The sequence below is a fragment of the Lathyrus oleraceus genome, chromosome 7 (assembly GCF_024323335.1).
Source record: "Lathyrus oleraceus cultivar Zhongwan6 chromosome 7, CAAS_Psat_ZW6_1.0, whole genome shotgun sequence".
Taxonomy (NCBI): Eukaryota; Viridiplantae; Streptophyta; class Magnoliopsida; order Fabales; family Fabaceae; genus Lathyrus; species Lathyrus oleraceus.
The window spans coordinates 61,095,523-61,112,642 of record NC_066585.1 but is presented as its reverse complement, the minus strand read 5'-3'; the positions used below and the strand labels follow the sequence as shown (position 1 = coordinate 61,112,642).

General features: G+C 37.6%; 2 pseudogenes; both read right to left on the bottom strand.

Annotated features, from left to right (window-relative positions):
- Positions 1–1,297: 1,297 nt before the first annotated feature.
- LOC127102014 (ABC transporter I family member 11, chloroplastic-like) lies at positions 1,298–2,096 on the bottom strand (annotated as a pseudogene).
- A 10,441-nt stretch (positions 2,097–12,537) lies between these two features.
- On the bottom strand, positions 12,538–13,336 carry LOC127102013 (ABC transporter I family member 11, chloroplastic-like; annotated as a pseudogene).
- Between the last annotated feature and the right edge of the window lie 3,784 nt (positions 13,337–17,120).

Here is a 17,120-nt window from a genome sequence, read left to right as displayed (position 1 = left end):
AAAGAGTGCTTGCTTATTTGGGACTACCAGTCTGAAGGCTATTTGATGTGATTGCTGACCTATTTCGTGATTTTCTTTTGTAACTCAGTGCAGGTCCGTTGGTTAACTCCCTTTGGCAGCTTGGTCATGAGAAAATGGAGGCTTGGTGAAAGGTTATGATTTGGAAACACTTGAATGGTTATGATTTTATTTTAGCCTTTTTGATACAGTCATTTGCAAATGCCATTTGCAGGTTCAGGTTGGTTGATAAGCGAGGACATTCTCTGCATTCTATCTCTTTCAAATTTGGCGACTTTGGATGACAATGTCTCGGGAAAATGTCAATCAAATTCGACAATGATACAAGTGAGATTCTTCTTAAGGAAATGAGGTTGATGTTGGCCTTAACCTCATTCTTACTATTCCTGTAATCTTTGTGTGTTGCCTTCATGAGAAAACTTTTCGGCTGCTTTCAAACTATTTTTATGTAGCAACTGACCATGATGAACGATTCTTATCTCCTTGAACTAAATGTGGTTATCTTGCATTTCCAGGTCCATTGCTCAAGTACGGTAAGCTAGGAGCCTCAATTCATGTCTGAAAGAATCTTGATATAACCAAAAGCTTCTAACGAGATGGAGCTGGTGAATGGCAGTAATCTTGTCACCTAATTTCTCTTTCCTAACTTTGAAGGTTGATTGAGTTGTAACTTGACTAAGACCATGTCTCTAACTCTGAACTCCGCCAACTTCATTTAGCATCAACATACTTCTTCATAACTGGCTGAGCACGATGGAGATTGTACAGAAGTTTGACATTTTGTTTCGATAATGATTTATGCGATTTTGTACGGTTTCATGATTTTGATTCTAATGGAGCTTGTTGCAGGGTCTTGTGCTTTACCGTTACCGTTAGCGGCGGAGATGAGAATGGACGGCAAGCCTTAACAGAGCATGCGACAACGAACAGAGAAGCAAGTCCATCGGTAAGACGGCATGTCAATCATCAATGCATTTTTCTTAAACTTGTTCTGTTTTTCGCAGGTTCAGTGGTTTCGTGCAGAGTAGCTCATCACTTTTGTCATGATGCAGGTCTTTCAGCAGCAGGAATAGACGCTCTATTGGCTATAAACGGGTGGAATGCTGAATTTGGATGTCATCTCAGAGATTCTTAAATGCTGAATTTTTCAGCAACTGCTCTACTCAGTATATGACTGCATTAAGTTTGTCACTTGTAAAGAACATTTTTAACACTTTCAGCATTAGATACAGGCTCCTATGATCCAGGACGTTTTCAAGCAAAACTCCTTACACCCGCTCTCTTTCATATTGCCCATGTACAATATTGTAAATACTCAAACCCTCTTAGCATTCCAACTTGGTTATCAAGGCAATAAATATAAATTATAATGGTAGAAACTCCTGTCTAAGATTGCCACCCATTTCCATCCTCCATGATTGATCAACTAGACTCGCACTCTATTAGACGCCATATTGTGAAATGAATTGCTGATTGGAAAGCCTGTTGGCTGTAGAATGAATCATACAACCACAAAAAAATAACAACCATCAATTTTCCACTTGGTGGAGTCAGCTCACGTCATGGCTGACAACTAGCACAGTTAATTCCCTTTTTTAAATACTTAAAAAGCTTCACGACATCTGTACGTGCTTTCCAATCAAGTCCAACAAGAGGCTCATCCAATATTAACAAATCTTGCACTAACTGTATTGCCAAGGCAAGGCAACGTTTGTAATCACCACCGAGGGAGTGAGGATTTGCATCCAATGATATCCCACTTAATCCAACCCAGCTAATTGACCTTTGAAGCCCTAGAGCAAGTTTCTCCTTTAATTGATCATTACCCTTTTGCCTTGGCCACCCAAAAGCGACTTCATCAAGTACAGTATCAGTAACAAAATACCTCTCTGGAAACTGGAAGACAAAACCAAACCTTTCTGGCACCAAAAGCTCCGGAGATTGACTAGGATTTCCATCATCTTCATATTTTCTTTTAATTCCCACCAATTATTGTAATATGTATTAGTCATTAGGATGTAATAAGTTGTAACAGTATTTAGCTTATGTAGAATGATTCACATAATGCCAAATTTCATGTAATGCAATGCATATGGACCTGTTTATGGGATCATGCTTGGTTATAAAATGGACTTTTAGAAATAGTCCAAGACTAATCTAAATATCAATTTAAATAATAATAACAAATCAGCAAAAATCAATTTAAAAATCAAATTAATCTATAATTCATTAAAATTACTTTGATATCAACTCTAACATTCATTTGGAAATAAAAATCGGTTAGAGTTTTAATCATTAGTAAAAATAAATAATTAAGATTAAATTGACAATTGGAATTAAACTTAATTTGAAATTAAAATCAAATTAAAAATAAAAAAGAGTCAAGATATTAAAATCCATTTTATGTTGATGAATGTATGCAAAAATGCAAAAAACAAAAAAAAAAAAAAAAAGAAAAAAAACGGAAAAATTTCAGGGTCAAAATCGGGGTATGACAGTTGCCCCTATTTAAGTATCCTCCACTAGATCATATGAAGCAGGACACTCTTCATATGATCATAGTGGGAGATGGTTAAATACTAAAAAGACCCGGATTTTGATCCTGAATCCCTATGACATGATGTGACATGATATGATATGATATGATATGACATGATATGCACGGATGCATGATTCTTTTTTTTTGTGATTTTTTTTTTTATCTGCTAGGGATATAGTGGACCCTTAACAGGAGATGCTACTTAGACAGACCAAACTGTGGGGAATGCTGATGATCCACAGGGAGACAGACAAATGGTAAGAAACAAACTTGTTGGGGAGACAGTCCTGCTTGGAGAATCAGGCACACACTGGGGAGTATTCAAAGTGAGATTTGCTGAATGACATTTAGAATACAACCGAATAAAGAAAAAGATGCTATGACAGGTTCATATAAGACCTGACAACGCTGGGGAATAATCAAGGAGAAAACTCTTCAGAACAAGTTCATGTATGACCTGACACCGGAATAAGGGTTCAACAACAGGTTCATACATGACCTGAATGGTATTGAACAAAGAATCTTCAGAGTAGGTTCAAGCATGACCGGACCCCGGAATAAAGAGGTTCAATGACAGGTTCGTATAAGACCTGAATAGGATTGAACAAAGAATCTTCAGAGCAGGTTCAAGCATGACCGGACCCCGGAATAAAAGGGTTCAATGACAGGTTCATATAAGACCTGAATAGGATTGAACAAAGGATCTTCAGAGCAGGTTCAAGTATAACCTGACCCCGGAATAAAAGGGTTCAATGACAGGTTCATATAAGACCTGAATAGGATTGAACAAAGGATCTTCAGAGCAGGTTCAAGCATGACCGGACCCCGGAATAAAAGGGTTCAATGACAGGTTCATATAAGACCTGAATAGGATTGAACAAAGGATCTTCAGAGCAGGTTCAAGGATGACCTGACCCCGGAATAAAAAGGTTCAATGACAGGTTCATATAAGACCTGAATAGGATTGAACAAAGAATCTTCAGAGTAGGTTCAAGGATAACCTGACCCCGGAATAAAAGGGTTCAATGACAGGTTCATATAAGACCTGAATAGGATTGAACAAAGGATCTTCAGAGCAGGTTCAAGTATAACCTGACCCCGGAATAAAAGGGTTCAATGACAGGTTCATATAAGACCTGAATAGGATTGAACAAAGGATCTTCAGAGCAGGTTCAAGTATAACCTGACCCCGGAATAAAAAGGTTCAATGACAGGTTCATATAAGACCTGAATAGGATTGAACAAAGAATCTTCAGAGTAGGTTCAAGGATAACCTGACCCCGGAATAAAAGGGTTCAATGACAGGTTCATATAAGACCTGAATAGGATTGAACAAAGGATCTTCAGAGCAGGTTCAAGTATAACCTGACCCCGGAATAAAAGGGTTCAATGACAGGTTCATATAAGACCTGAATAGGATTGAACAAAGGATCTTCAGAGCAGGTTCAAGTATAACCTGACCCCGGAATAAAAACAATTGGACTCGGACCGTAAGCAATGGACTACAACCACCCTTTAACGGATTTTGCCAACAACAATTGGACTTGAAAATGACCGGGAAAACCGGATTGGTTTAAGGATACCAAAGACAAACTGGAATCAAAGGTCAAAGGATCATAGGATCGACAACAAGACCTAGGTCAATGCAAAATGAGCACGAAGTACATTTCGGCCATGCATGATTTGTATTCTTTTATGCATGATATATGAATGATCATGCTATGAGAATGCTGACACCTGAGTGGACTGGGAGTTGGTAAAGGCTTTTTATGGAAGCTCATGATTCCTCAACACCGAGAACTCAACCAAATATTTTATGATAGATGTTGTCAGAGGAGGATTCTATCCAGTTTGATGGCCACAACTTAGCCAATGGATCCTTTTGGAGGATTAATGAATCATGCTAGCATAATTTTCGGGCACTCGTCTTGAACTCAATAGTTGTTGACGTATGGCAGAATTTGTTTGAATAGTTTGAAAGCATGAAGGGGGTCTGCCCCTCTGTGGCTCATCTTGCCCCAGTTTGTTGGGACTTTGGAGATGTTTACTTTGAAAGTGAGTTTGGAAACAACTTTCCATGAGACTACCTCGAGATGGCTTGCCCCAAGCGTTTGTAACTTGCAGCGGTCCGAACTTGACTAACCAAATGCTGGAATGGCAGACTCTTGGTTGACTGTCTTTTGGATAGTTGGACTCATTGAGCTCTGAGGTGGCTTGCCCCGGACTAAGTCTTGAAGCAAATTACTCTTGGCTAACTGAACCATGGAGTGATTGGACTTACTGAGCTCTGAGGTGGCTTGCCCCGGTCTAATTCTTGAAGCAGATTACTCTTGCCTTAAGGACACTTAGAGTGATTAGCTCGAATTAACTGATGCTCAAAGTGATTTGCCCTTGACTAGACTTCTTTCACTCCATCAAGTTCCTCAACTATGTATTGAATTTCTTTGATGCTAAGTGTTGACTCGCAAATAAGATTGTTCATTCAAAAATGGTAATTTTAATTCAATGTTTATGCAAAAATTTGAAATCAAAATTTATTGATATGAACGGGTAAAATACAGTGAACGAGTCGTTGATAAGAACACAATGGTGATCAAGTCATTCACAGTATGCAAGTTGGTGCCATCAAATGATTAACAAAAATCGTTTGGAGTCAGGTTAACACAACCTTGTTGTAGTATGCTTTCAAAATAAACCCTGCCTCAATTAGGTCTTTTAAGGGTTGTAACGTGGTCTGGTTCGCGGTTTCTTGAAACAAAAGGATATAAGGCTCAAAATTTGTTTTTACCCACCCCTTCTTCTTGATGATCTCCAATTCCTATGTTCAGTTAATTCAATACACGCATTCGACTTCCAAGAGGGTTCGAAGGTGTGATGGGGATTCAAGACGAATTTTCTTGAAATGGCAGTCACCATATTTTTTTGTCGAGGATTTAATGACCTCTTTTTGTTTTTCTTTGTCCCTTATTTTGCCTGGACCGCTTCTTTGAAGCTTTTGGTCCATCGGGATGCCCTGACTTTTGCCTAAGTCATTTTTGTGGTGTTTGACTTAGCGGACTTTTATTTTTTATTTTTTAAAGGTATTGACTGCCACATTATTGGTGGATAAGGATCAACCAACACTAATTTTAGCTTTTCTTAACTTCTTCAACACTTCAACATGCGTGCGAAGGATAACACGTGGTTGAACCTAATTGGAGGGTGTTCATATGGACGATTTTTGAAAGATCGAATACATGATCAAACTATCTGAACACAACTACCCTGCCCCAGGTTAAGATTAAGGGTTTTAGATCCGAAATAAACACCAACTTCTAGGCTCAAAGTGGTTGACTAGGGATTAACTCCTTATCTCTTCAGTGTTTGGGGATTTGAAACAATGCCTTACATCATCGGCAAGGTTTTCTTCAAAAGCATACCACAACAATTTCAGGTGTTTCGTTTTCATCATCCTCCCTCCAATCTTTGTTAACACAACAGTTCGATAAACAAAAGTGAATGAGAGGAGTATTTTTGTTTTTTAACATAAATGAAAAACGAGTGAATACGAATGGATCAATTCAAAAGATGCATAAACATTTCATTAATCTTACCAATTCAAAGAAAACAACAATGCTTAAAAGCAATTAACAATCAACATGCAAAGAAACTACAAAAGAAGTGTTGAAACAGCCAAATGATTGCCGACTTTAGGGAATTGACTTCTTCAAACTTGAAGGTTTGGATCAACAAGCTTTTTGACATTGGCATGATGATCTTCAAATTCTTTTCCTTCAATCTCATCGTTGAACGCAACCCTCTTGGATCCACTACTCACTTCTCCTTTTCTTTCATTGGTATGGGTCGTGACATTGGAAATCCAAGACGGTATCTCAATGCTCTTACCAGGAAACAATGATAGCTCACTAGCCATATCCCTGACATCTTCCTTGTGGTACAAAACCTTGAGGGGTATCAAAGGTCCTTTCCCTTTATCATTACTTGGCTCAGAAATCAAGGTATATGTACCTGAGCCTGCCTCCTTGAGTGTTAGTGACCCTATGTCAATCAATCCTCGCAGTTTGAGCTTAAAACTCTTGCATTCCTCGATGGGGTGCCCCATTGTCCCAGTATGGTATTCGCACTTGATCTTCGGGTGATCTTCTTCAAAGACTAAGCTCTTCTTGTTAATCAGTTCTCGTACCAAATATTTTAGCGCACAGCAAGAATCTAGGTCATGTCCCAATGCCCCTTTATGGAATTCACACGTTGCATTTGGATTGTACCATGGTAGGTTTGGTGACACAGGCGTGAGAGCTCGAGGGGTCACCAAAGCATTCTGGATCAGTAGCGGGTAGAGCTTGCTATATGGCACCGGAATAGAGTCATTGTGATCCTTGTTCCTCTTATTCTGATTCTGATTTTTGTTCTGAACCTGACTTCGGTGATTTTGAGGAGGAATGGCCAGAGGATGTTGATGATGACGCCTTGAGGGAGGTCCATATACTGGTAAATGAGGAGTTGCCACATAGAATTTCCCTTGACCTGGGGTAACACCAGATGGATGTGGCGTAGTAGCTCTCTTTGTTGCAGCAGCGTATATTGGGTGACCCTCTCTTCCCAACAAGACTTGCAGGGTTTCCAAGACCCATCTCATTTGGATCTTCAAAAGATTAAGTTCCTCCTTCAGCGCTTCTTGGCTTTTCCTTAGCTCGTCCATCATCTCCTGAGACATGGTTCTTTGTTCTAAACGCGTGTTGAGAATCACTTTGCTTCACGGACAAAAGATGGATGAGTTTTTTTTGGTATTTTGTTTGGAGAATGACATGCATTATGATGCGATGCAAATGCAATGAATGAATGCAATGCAAGCCATGCATATTTGTGTTTTTTCTTCAATACACGGGTTCAAAAGTCCGAGGTACTGATAAATTTGATTGCTCTTCCAAAACGGGGTTCTCACCGGGTATGATCTAGGGCTTTGTTACAAAGGATCCCCAGAGTCATTGATTCACAAGACTGTTTGACGCTTACGGGAAATACTTCCCGGTCGTCAACTCCATCAAGGGGATCTATTCTGGGTGAGGTTCTCGTACCGACCCTTACGAAGTATACACCTCGCGAGTCCGTACTACGCAACCATCGACTGGGTTCTAGACGGGGTACTCAGAGTCATGGATTCAAAAGACTGTTTGACGCTTACGGAAAATACTTTCCGGTCATCAACTCCATCTAGGGAATCTATTCTGAGCGAGGTTCTCGTATCGATTCTTACGAAGCATACACCTCGGGAATCCATACTACGCAACCATCATTTCTAGTCGGCCAAAGGTTTAATGTTCTAAAAGGTTCTTAGAGTCATGGACCCCTTTGAAACATCGCCGCTTACGAGGTATACACCTCGGGCGACAATATTTGCAAAAGGATCTACTCTAAGTGAGGTTCTCGTACCGACTCTTACGAAGTATACACCTCGGGAGTCCGTACTACTCAACCATCGTCCTATCTTATGTTTTTTCACTCTAGACTCGGGTGTAGAGTCCTTCCCACATGGTTTGCAATCAAGATCCAAGTACCAACAATCACGATAGAATCAATATTCAACAGATATATCGATATAATAATAAAGATAATAACAAACAATAAATAAGGAAAAGCCACACAATTAAACAAACAAAGGCACACAAACGTCCTAACTAGGCTTGACTCACTTAGGGATGCTCCTATGTCCCCAGTGGAGTCGCCATCTGTCGCACCTCGAAAAAATGGGGATACGACTACAAAGCGAAGCGCGATCGCACGCTCGCAATGATGGACTGAACAGAGTCGCCACCGAACTTTATTTATTCCTAAAAAGGAAAGGGGAAATATCGATAAAACCCAAGACAAATGAAAGGATAAGATATGGTCATCGCAACCAATATCAGGGTTCGGGAGTCGATTACGCAAGGGGAAGGTATTAGCACCCCTCACGTCCGTTGTACTCAACGGGAACCATTAGGTCAGTTGTGTGCGTTAATGTTAGTTTGAATTGTTAGGCTTTTCGAATTATTAGGTGGGAAAGAAAGAGTAGAAGAGAGAAGAAATGTTTTTGGATTTTTAACGAAGGACTAAACCTAAGTTTTTTATTAGTGGGCCTGACAAGATTTACAAATCCTGCTCCTACGTATCTCAAAAGAGAAATCAAGGCTTACGTAGTTCTGGGTAGAAAAATGTTTGTTTGTTGGTCGATTTTAGCGAAAGCTATATTGTATTAATCGACGAAAACATTGTTTTACCCAAAACAGATGAGGAGTGAACGCGTACCACACATCGAACGGATTTATAGATCTACATTCGGAAAAGCGTCATTTATCTCTACTCAACAATCGTGGCCGAAACATTGTTTTGTATCACTTAAGACAATATATCTTTCATTTAAAAAGGGTTTTGATTAATCGCACGGCGGCGAGAAAAGAATTTGATTGGTTGAATGTATTTTGAGTGATGGCGAGAACTTGGATGAGCGAGATATACATCTCGAATCCTAGCCTCAGGAGTGCATGGTATACACCATGTTCCATTTCCATCTTATTTGCAAAGATGTTTAATAAAGATTAGGTATTTTAGAATTTGATTGAGAAAGGGTTTGACGAAACCGCATTGACAATTTTAGGCGATGGCGAGAGTTAAGATTGGCGAGGCATACGTCTCGAATCTTAACCTCAGGAGTGCATGGTATACACCATGTTCCATTTCCACCTTTATTGAAAAAGTGTTAAATAATAATTAGGTATTTTGAATTTTGGTTGTGAAAATGACTTGACCTAGATCAAGTATTTGATGAACGATTGAGAAAGATTTGGATAATTGTTTGAGAGGAAACAAAGTGGATAAATTTGGATGATGGCGAGAGTTAAGATTGGCGAGGCATACGTCTCGAATCTTAACCTCAGGAGTGCGCGGTATACACCACGTTCCATTTCCATCTTTATTGGAAAGGTCTTGAATATGAATTAATATTTTTTGAGTTTTTATTATGAAAAATGACTTGACGTTGGATCCAGCATTTGATGAAGTTTTGAGATGGGATGGAATAGGATGGAAAATTGGTTTGTTTATTGAGAAAATACTCGACGTTGGATCGAGTCATATTTTTTTGTATTTTTGAAATTGTTGATTTTATTCTTGTGTTAGTAGCTAATTAAACATCCAAACAATAAAAGAAAAAAAAGTACAAAATTATTACATATTGGGGGAGTGGGGTACATTTGTCAAATGGGGATTAAAAAACCATGAAATAAATAAAATCGGGCACAAACAAATAATGCATGAGTGTAAGTGCAAGAGAACCGGCTCATTGTAAGAAAGCCCAAGAGTAAGCTATGTGAGGCTGATGGCGATGCTTAAAAAGCAATCGACTTACAAGGGTGTGAAAAAGGGCTCGATATTAAATCGAGAAAATATGATTTTTATAAGTTTAAAAAAAAAATGGTTTCGAATGCATGATGCAGTTAAAAGAAAAAAACAAATCATATTATTAACAATAAATAAAAAAAGAAATATGAATAATAAAGCATAAAAAGAAAATATTAAAAGAATGAAAAACTACACCTAGGAGTATCTAACCCACTACACTAAAGACCTAAACACCACTCCTCTCCACCAAACCACTCACTAACTAACTGATATTTTAATGCTAACTTAAATGCATAAACTAAGATAAAACTAAAAAGAATTAAAATGAAAAAAAACTAAATAATAGAAACTGATAGAGTTCCCTAATTAATTCCAAATCCCTGGCCGTGGGTTTCTTCAAAAAGAGAATAGGAAATGAAAATATTTATGGGCTGTACCTAGGAAAATTAAAGGAATCCTTTCTTTTTTATAATGTTTTTAAAACTAATTACTCTACTTTAATAATAAAAAAAAACAAGGAAATAAATAAAGAAAAGCAAAAATGGAATCTGTCTCTCTCAATCCCTCTTCTCTCAAACGCGTCTCTCACTCTCCGTCTCACTCTCTCTCGTCACTCTTTCTTCGTCTCACTCTCCGTCTTACTCTCTTTCGTCACACTCTCCTTCGCATCGCTTACAATGCCTCTCTCTAGCCCTCATCGCTTACGCCCATTAACCGGAGAGAGCAAACCCATGGTTGAAACAAAAGAGGGAGCTCACCTTCGGACCTTCGATAACGACGATAGCTCAGGTAACAATCGAAGCTTTTTCTCTCCGCCTCCGATTTTCGTCTCTTCCCAATCGGTTGGTTTTGATTGATTTTTGATTTTGGGTTTTTTGTGTTCTCGCCGCTAACTCCTCTCTAGGGTTTGTTTGAATCGCCTCCGCCGTCCCCTTTCTCCCTCTCACTCGCTTCCTTTTATGCCTGCACATTAGGGTTTCGGTTGGTGTAACTGGTGTTCAAAGGGGAAAGCTTTCAGAAGCGCTTTTTCACGCTCAGAAGTGCTTTTCCTATCTGGTGATGGATTTCGAAAAGGTAGTTTTGAACATATGCTTTTCCAATCGCTTTTCGTCTTAACTCCAATTTGGGTAATTTTTGAGATTTAACTCTTGACAGTTACTTTGCTTTACTGCAGTGAATTAGAGGGAGCATTGATTTCCTCGGACCCTGAGGCTATTAGCATGCAAGTGATGCCGAGCAACTGAAATTTATGTCTTTCGATGAAATTTTTCTGAGGGAAACCAATCCATGACATACACAGCAAGGTAAAGAGTGCTTGCTTATTTGGGACTACCAGTCTGAAGGCTATTTGATGTGATTGCTGACCTATTTCGTGATTTTCTTTTGTAACTCAGTGCAGGTCCGTTGGTTAACTCCCTTTGGCAGCTTGGTCATGAGAAAATGGAGGCTTGGTGAAAGGTTATGATTTGGAAACACTTGAATGGTTATGATTTTATTTTAGCCTTTTTGATACAGTCATTTGCAAATGCCATTTGCAGGTTCAGGTTGGTTGATAAGCGAGGACATTCTCTGCATTCTATCTCTTTCAAATTTGGCGACTTTGGATGACAATGTCTCGGGAAAATGTCAATCAAATTCGACAATGATACAAGTGAGATTCTTCTTAAGGAAATGAGGTTGATGTTGGCCTTAACCTCATTCTTATTATTCCTGTAATCTTTGTGTGTTGCCTTCATGAGAAAACTTTTCGGCTGCTTTCAAACTATTTTTATGTAGCAACTGACCATGATGAACGATTCTTATCTCCTTGAACTAAATGTGGTTATCTTGCATTTCCAGGTCCATTGCTCAAGTACGGTAAGCTAGGAGCCTCAATTCATGTCTGAAAGAATCTTGATATAACCAAAAGCTTCTAACGAGATGGAGCTGGTGAATGGCAGTAATCTTGTCACCTAATTTCTCTTTCCTAACTTTGAAGGTTGATTGAGTTGTAACTTGACTAAGACCATGTCTCTAACTCTGAACTCCGCCAACTTCATTTAGCATCAACATACTTCTTCATAACTGGCTGAGCACGATGGAGATTGTACAGAAGTTTGACATTTTGTTTCGATAATGATTTATGCGATTTTGTACGGTTTCATGATTTTGATTCTAATGGAGCTTGTTGCAGGGTCTTGTGCTTTACCGTTACCGTTAGCGGCGGAGATGAGAATGGACGGCAAGCCTTAACAGAGCATGCGACAACGAACAGAGAAGCAAGTCCATCGGTAAGACGGCATGTCAATCATCAATGCATTTTTCTTAAACTTGTTCTGTTTTTCGCAGGTTCAGTGGTTTCGTGCAGAGTAGCTCATCACTTTTGTCATGATGCAGGTCTTTCAGCAGCAGGAATAGACGCTCTATTGGCTATAAACGGGTGGAATGCTGAATTTGGATGTCATCTCAGAGATTCTTAAATGCTGAATTTTTCAGCAACTGCTCTACTCAGTATATGACTGCATTAAGTTTGTCACTTGTAAAGAACATTTTTAACACTTTCAGCATTAGATACAGGCTCCTATGATCCAGGACGTTTTCAAGCAAAACTCCTTACACCCGCTCTCTTTCATATTGCCCATGTACAATATTGTAAATACTCAAACCCTCTTAGCATTCCAACTTGGTTATCAAGGCAATAAATATAAATTATAATGGTAGAAACTCCTGTCTAAGATTGCCACCCATTTCCATCCTCCATGATTGATCAACTAGACTCGCACTCTATTAGACGCCATATTGTGAAATGAATTGCTGATTGGAAAGCCTGTTGGCTGTAGAATGAATCATACAACCACAAAAAAATAACAACCATCAATTTTCCACTTGGTGGAGTCAGCTCACGTCATGGCTGACAACTAGCACAGTTAATTCCCTTTTTTAAATACTTAAAAAGCTTCACGACATCTGTACGTGCTTTCCAATCAAGTCCAACAAGAGGCTCATCCAATATTAACAAATCTTGCACTAACTGTATTGCCAAGGCAAGGCAACGTTTGTAATCACCACCGAGGGAGTGAGGATTTGCATCCAATGATATCCCACTTAATCCAACCCAGCTAATTGACCTTTGAAGCCCTAGAGCAAGTTTCTCCTTTAATTGATCATTACCCTTTTGCCTTGGCCACCCAAAAGCGACTTCATCAAGTACAGTATCAGTAACAAAATACCTCTCTGGAAACTGGAAGACAAAACCAAACCTTTCTGGCACCAAAAGCTCCGGAGATTGACTAGGATTTCCATCATCTTCATATTTTCTTTTAATTCCCACCAATTATTGTAATATGTATTAGTCATTAGGATGTAATAAGTTGTAACAGTATTTAGCTTATGTAGAATGATTCACATAATGCCAAATTTCATGTAATGCAATGCATATGGACCTGTTTATGGGATCATGCTTGGTTATAAAATGGACTTTTAGAAATAGTCCAAGACTAATCTAAATATCAATTTAAATAATAATAACAAATCAGCAAAAATCAATTTAAAAATCAAATTAATCTATAATTCATTAAAATTACTTTGATATCAACTCTAACATTCATTTGGAAATAAAAATCGGTTAGAGTTTTAATCATTAGTAAAAATAAATAATTAAGATTAAATTGACAATTGGAATTAAACTTAATTTGAAATTAAAATCAAATTAAAAATAAAAAAGAGTCAAGATATTAAAATCCATTTTATGTTGATGAATGTATGCAAAAATGCAAAAAACAAAAAAAAAAAAAAAAAGAAAAAAAACGGAAAAATTTCAGGGTCAAAATCGGGGTATGACAGGAGTGATGTACATCACTCCACCTTTCATTTGATACCTGGATCGTGCGTTTTGGTGCACATTTGTTCTTCTGCAAATTTGAGCTCTCACCGGAGCTAGCCGGAGAAGACGGTGGCGCTGGCCACCGTCTGGTCTCCAGATCCAATTGTGGCCGTCCATTTTCATTTCCAAATTAGATCTAGGCCTCTCATTGTTATGACCTTTTAATAAGCAGCGTTTTTTGCATTGACCTGGATGTATGGTGGATGCGCGCCTGAGAGCCATGTGATATGCCAGCTCAATTAATGAGCCATCATCCAACGCCTCTCCTTTTTTATAATTTTTAATTTCTGATTTCTATTTTCTTTTATTTCTTTTAATTCCATTTTATTTCTAAAGTACATATCTCTTTCATTATTGGTCCAAAAATTATGGGACCAATTGCATTATTTCTCTTTTAATTTCTAGTTTCTAAAAATGATTTTTAATATTTTTTATTTTATCATTTGCTATTTTTTAGTAATTTTCTCTTTTCTAGTTATTTTTAATTCATTTTAAATAGTTTTTGAGATCTAAAAAATACAAAAACATTTTCTCCACCTCTTTGAATGATGATAGATCTATGACAAATATTCTCATCAATTTATTAATTGATTTGAGATTTATTTGAGATTTTAGTTCAATTAGGTTATTTTTATGCATTTTTAATTGATTTAAAATAGTTTCTAATTTCTAAAAATGCTGAAATTTTTTGTCAAACTTTGTTTGACCTTGTTGAACTTGGGATAATTCACTTGGACTTTTCAAAGTTGATTTGAAGTGAATTTGAAGTTTGACCTTTCTTTAATATTTAAATTCAAGTTTTATTTTAAATATTAAAAATGCCAAAAATATTTTGTTTATTTCTTGACTTCTAATCTTCATTTTGCTTCTGTTTTCTATTGTTTGACCTTGATCTTCTATATCTTTGGTCATAGTTTGTTGATGATCTCATCCCATTTCATTTAATGCACTTTAATTCTTCATCTTCTTCTTCTTCTTTTCTTTTTTTTTTATCAATGAGTTAAAGGTTGATGGTTAGCATTGATTAGGGAGGTTTAATCTTCCATGATTCAAATCTAATTCATCTTGATCAATGATCAAGTGAATGGCTTTGCATTAAGGATAGATTGCTTCCTAAATCATGCAAAGGACCTAAATCAATACAATATCATTTCTCATCTTCTTTTTGGCATGGCAAGTTGTTGGAGTTTGATTCACTAATCAAGACCTCTAACTTGTGTTGTTGCCTACATTATTATTGACCGACCTCAAATAGTTGTGACTTCTACATAAGTCCAATTACGATTGCTTAACATAGCGCTAAATTTGCCTTATGGCACACTAACTACTAACACTAACCACTAACCATTAACATTTACTTCTTGCCCTTTACATTTATGCAATTTACTATTCTTGTACATATTATTCATTTGCTTTTCCCCCTTTCCTCATTTGAGCACATGTTTATGTTAATGCAATTTACCTTTTTCTCACTTGAGCACATAATTGTGTATATATCATTGTGCTTGTATTTTGTTTTGATTGTTGTGGACCAAATGCAAAGAAATGGACAAATGGACTTAGTTTCTAGGACTTTCCCTATGCAAATTGGAGTAAAAAGACCCTAATGTTGAAGATGGATTAGAAGGACCAAACCTCTAAACTCACTCTTGTCCATTCTTGATTTACTTCATGGAACTTTTGATGTGTGTGCTTTTGTGCTAGGGGATCCTATGAGAGCTCAAATTGAAGAACCATTGCCATGTTCATACAAAGTGAAAGATACAAGACACATTTAGGATCTCCTAAGGAGCTTGTTTGGTTATGTTGATTGTTTGAGCTTACTATCATTTTGCTTGGATATTCCAAAGGATGGGAGCTACTTGGATCATCAATATGATCTCAAGAGAGGAACTCCATTTATGGTCTTGTTTCTTATCCCTTATCTCTTGTATGATTAGGACTTTAGCCATTCTTCTCCTTCCCTCCACTCTAACCCAAGCCAAAACTTTTGTGCAAACATTAACACTTGTTTTCAAACATTAGAAACCTAAGCCTTATGCTTTTGATTTTCAAAACTTCCTTTCATAACACTTATTTTGAATTGAACTTTTAAATCAACTTTGACCATATTTTGTAAATACTTTTCATTGGTAAATACCACTCATTCAAATACCTTTTTGTGGTTTCAATGGCCACTTTCTTAATCAATTTTTTTATAACCTTTAGCTATTAGGTTCAAGTTATCCTTGAGGTAGATGTAATACTCACCTATATCCTTAGTGATGGACAATGAGTCTTCCATGCTTATTATAGGGTTAACCCCTTACTAGCATGTTGAAGTTATCCTCACATGGTGGATTTGTGGTTTTTAGGTTGAGTTTTCTCCCTTGGATAACAAAAGACCTTAACGCTTTTGGACCAATCAATTCACCAACTCATTTTTGAGATTTTTACCACGAACTACGAGTTTTTGATCCTACCTTTTTAAGATGGTACGTAGGCAATGAGTTTATCCATCCAAAGACAAAATGTAAATAACTTGTGTCTTCTCTTCTCATCTCTTCAATCATGTTTGCACAAACAAATTTTCACAAAATACCAACCTTACAACAAGTATGAAAAGGGCTCCCTAGGAGTACCTAGGATGTTTTGGGTGCTTAAAACCTTCTCATTGCATAACCAACCCCCTTACCCCGATCTCTGACATTTTTACTAGTTTTTGATTCGATAAAACTTTTAGGTTTTTGTTCGCTTTCTAACCATTCCTTTGGATAAATAGAAGTGCGGTGGCGACTCGACTTGTATGGTTTACCTTGGATTTATTCAATATCTCTAATGGTAACAAGCACCCCGCTACAGAAAAGTGGCGACTCTGCTGGGGATATTTGCCTAGTGGGTTTTGCCTACTTTTCATATTTGTTGTATTGTTGTGTATATTATTTTGTGACATATTTTTTGTGCAATCTGGGATTACTGTATTGTATGTAATGATTGAATTGCTTGAATATTAATTCCTTGTATGATTGGTGATCCTTGTGAGATGAGTTCTATACCCGAACTCGAGTGCACTTAGGATAGGAGAATGGCATAGTCTTGTTGACTTGTGTGGAGTTATTCCTTAGCAAGTTGACTTGCAAGCTCATTCACTTGGTGGAGGTCATGTTGGGATCAATAATGTCACACAAGTAGTTGTGGCTAGACATTACTCTTTCCAATATAGACCTTAGAAGCCAAGGACCTTAGTTTACCAAGCCCATCTTTGCCTATTCTTAGGACGTAGTGCGAAAGTCGTTCAAGTGTAAGATTTGATACGATTGTTACGCGATACTACACTCATAAGAG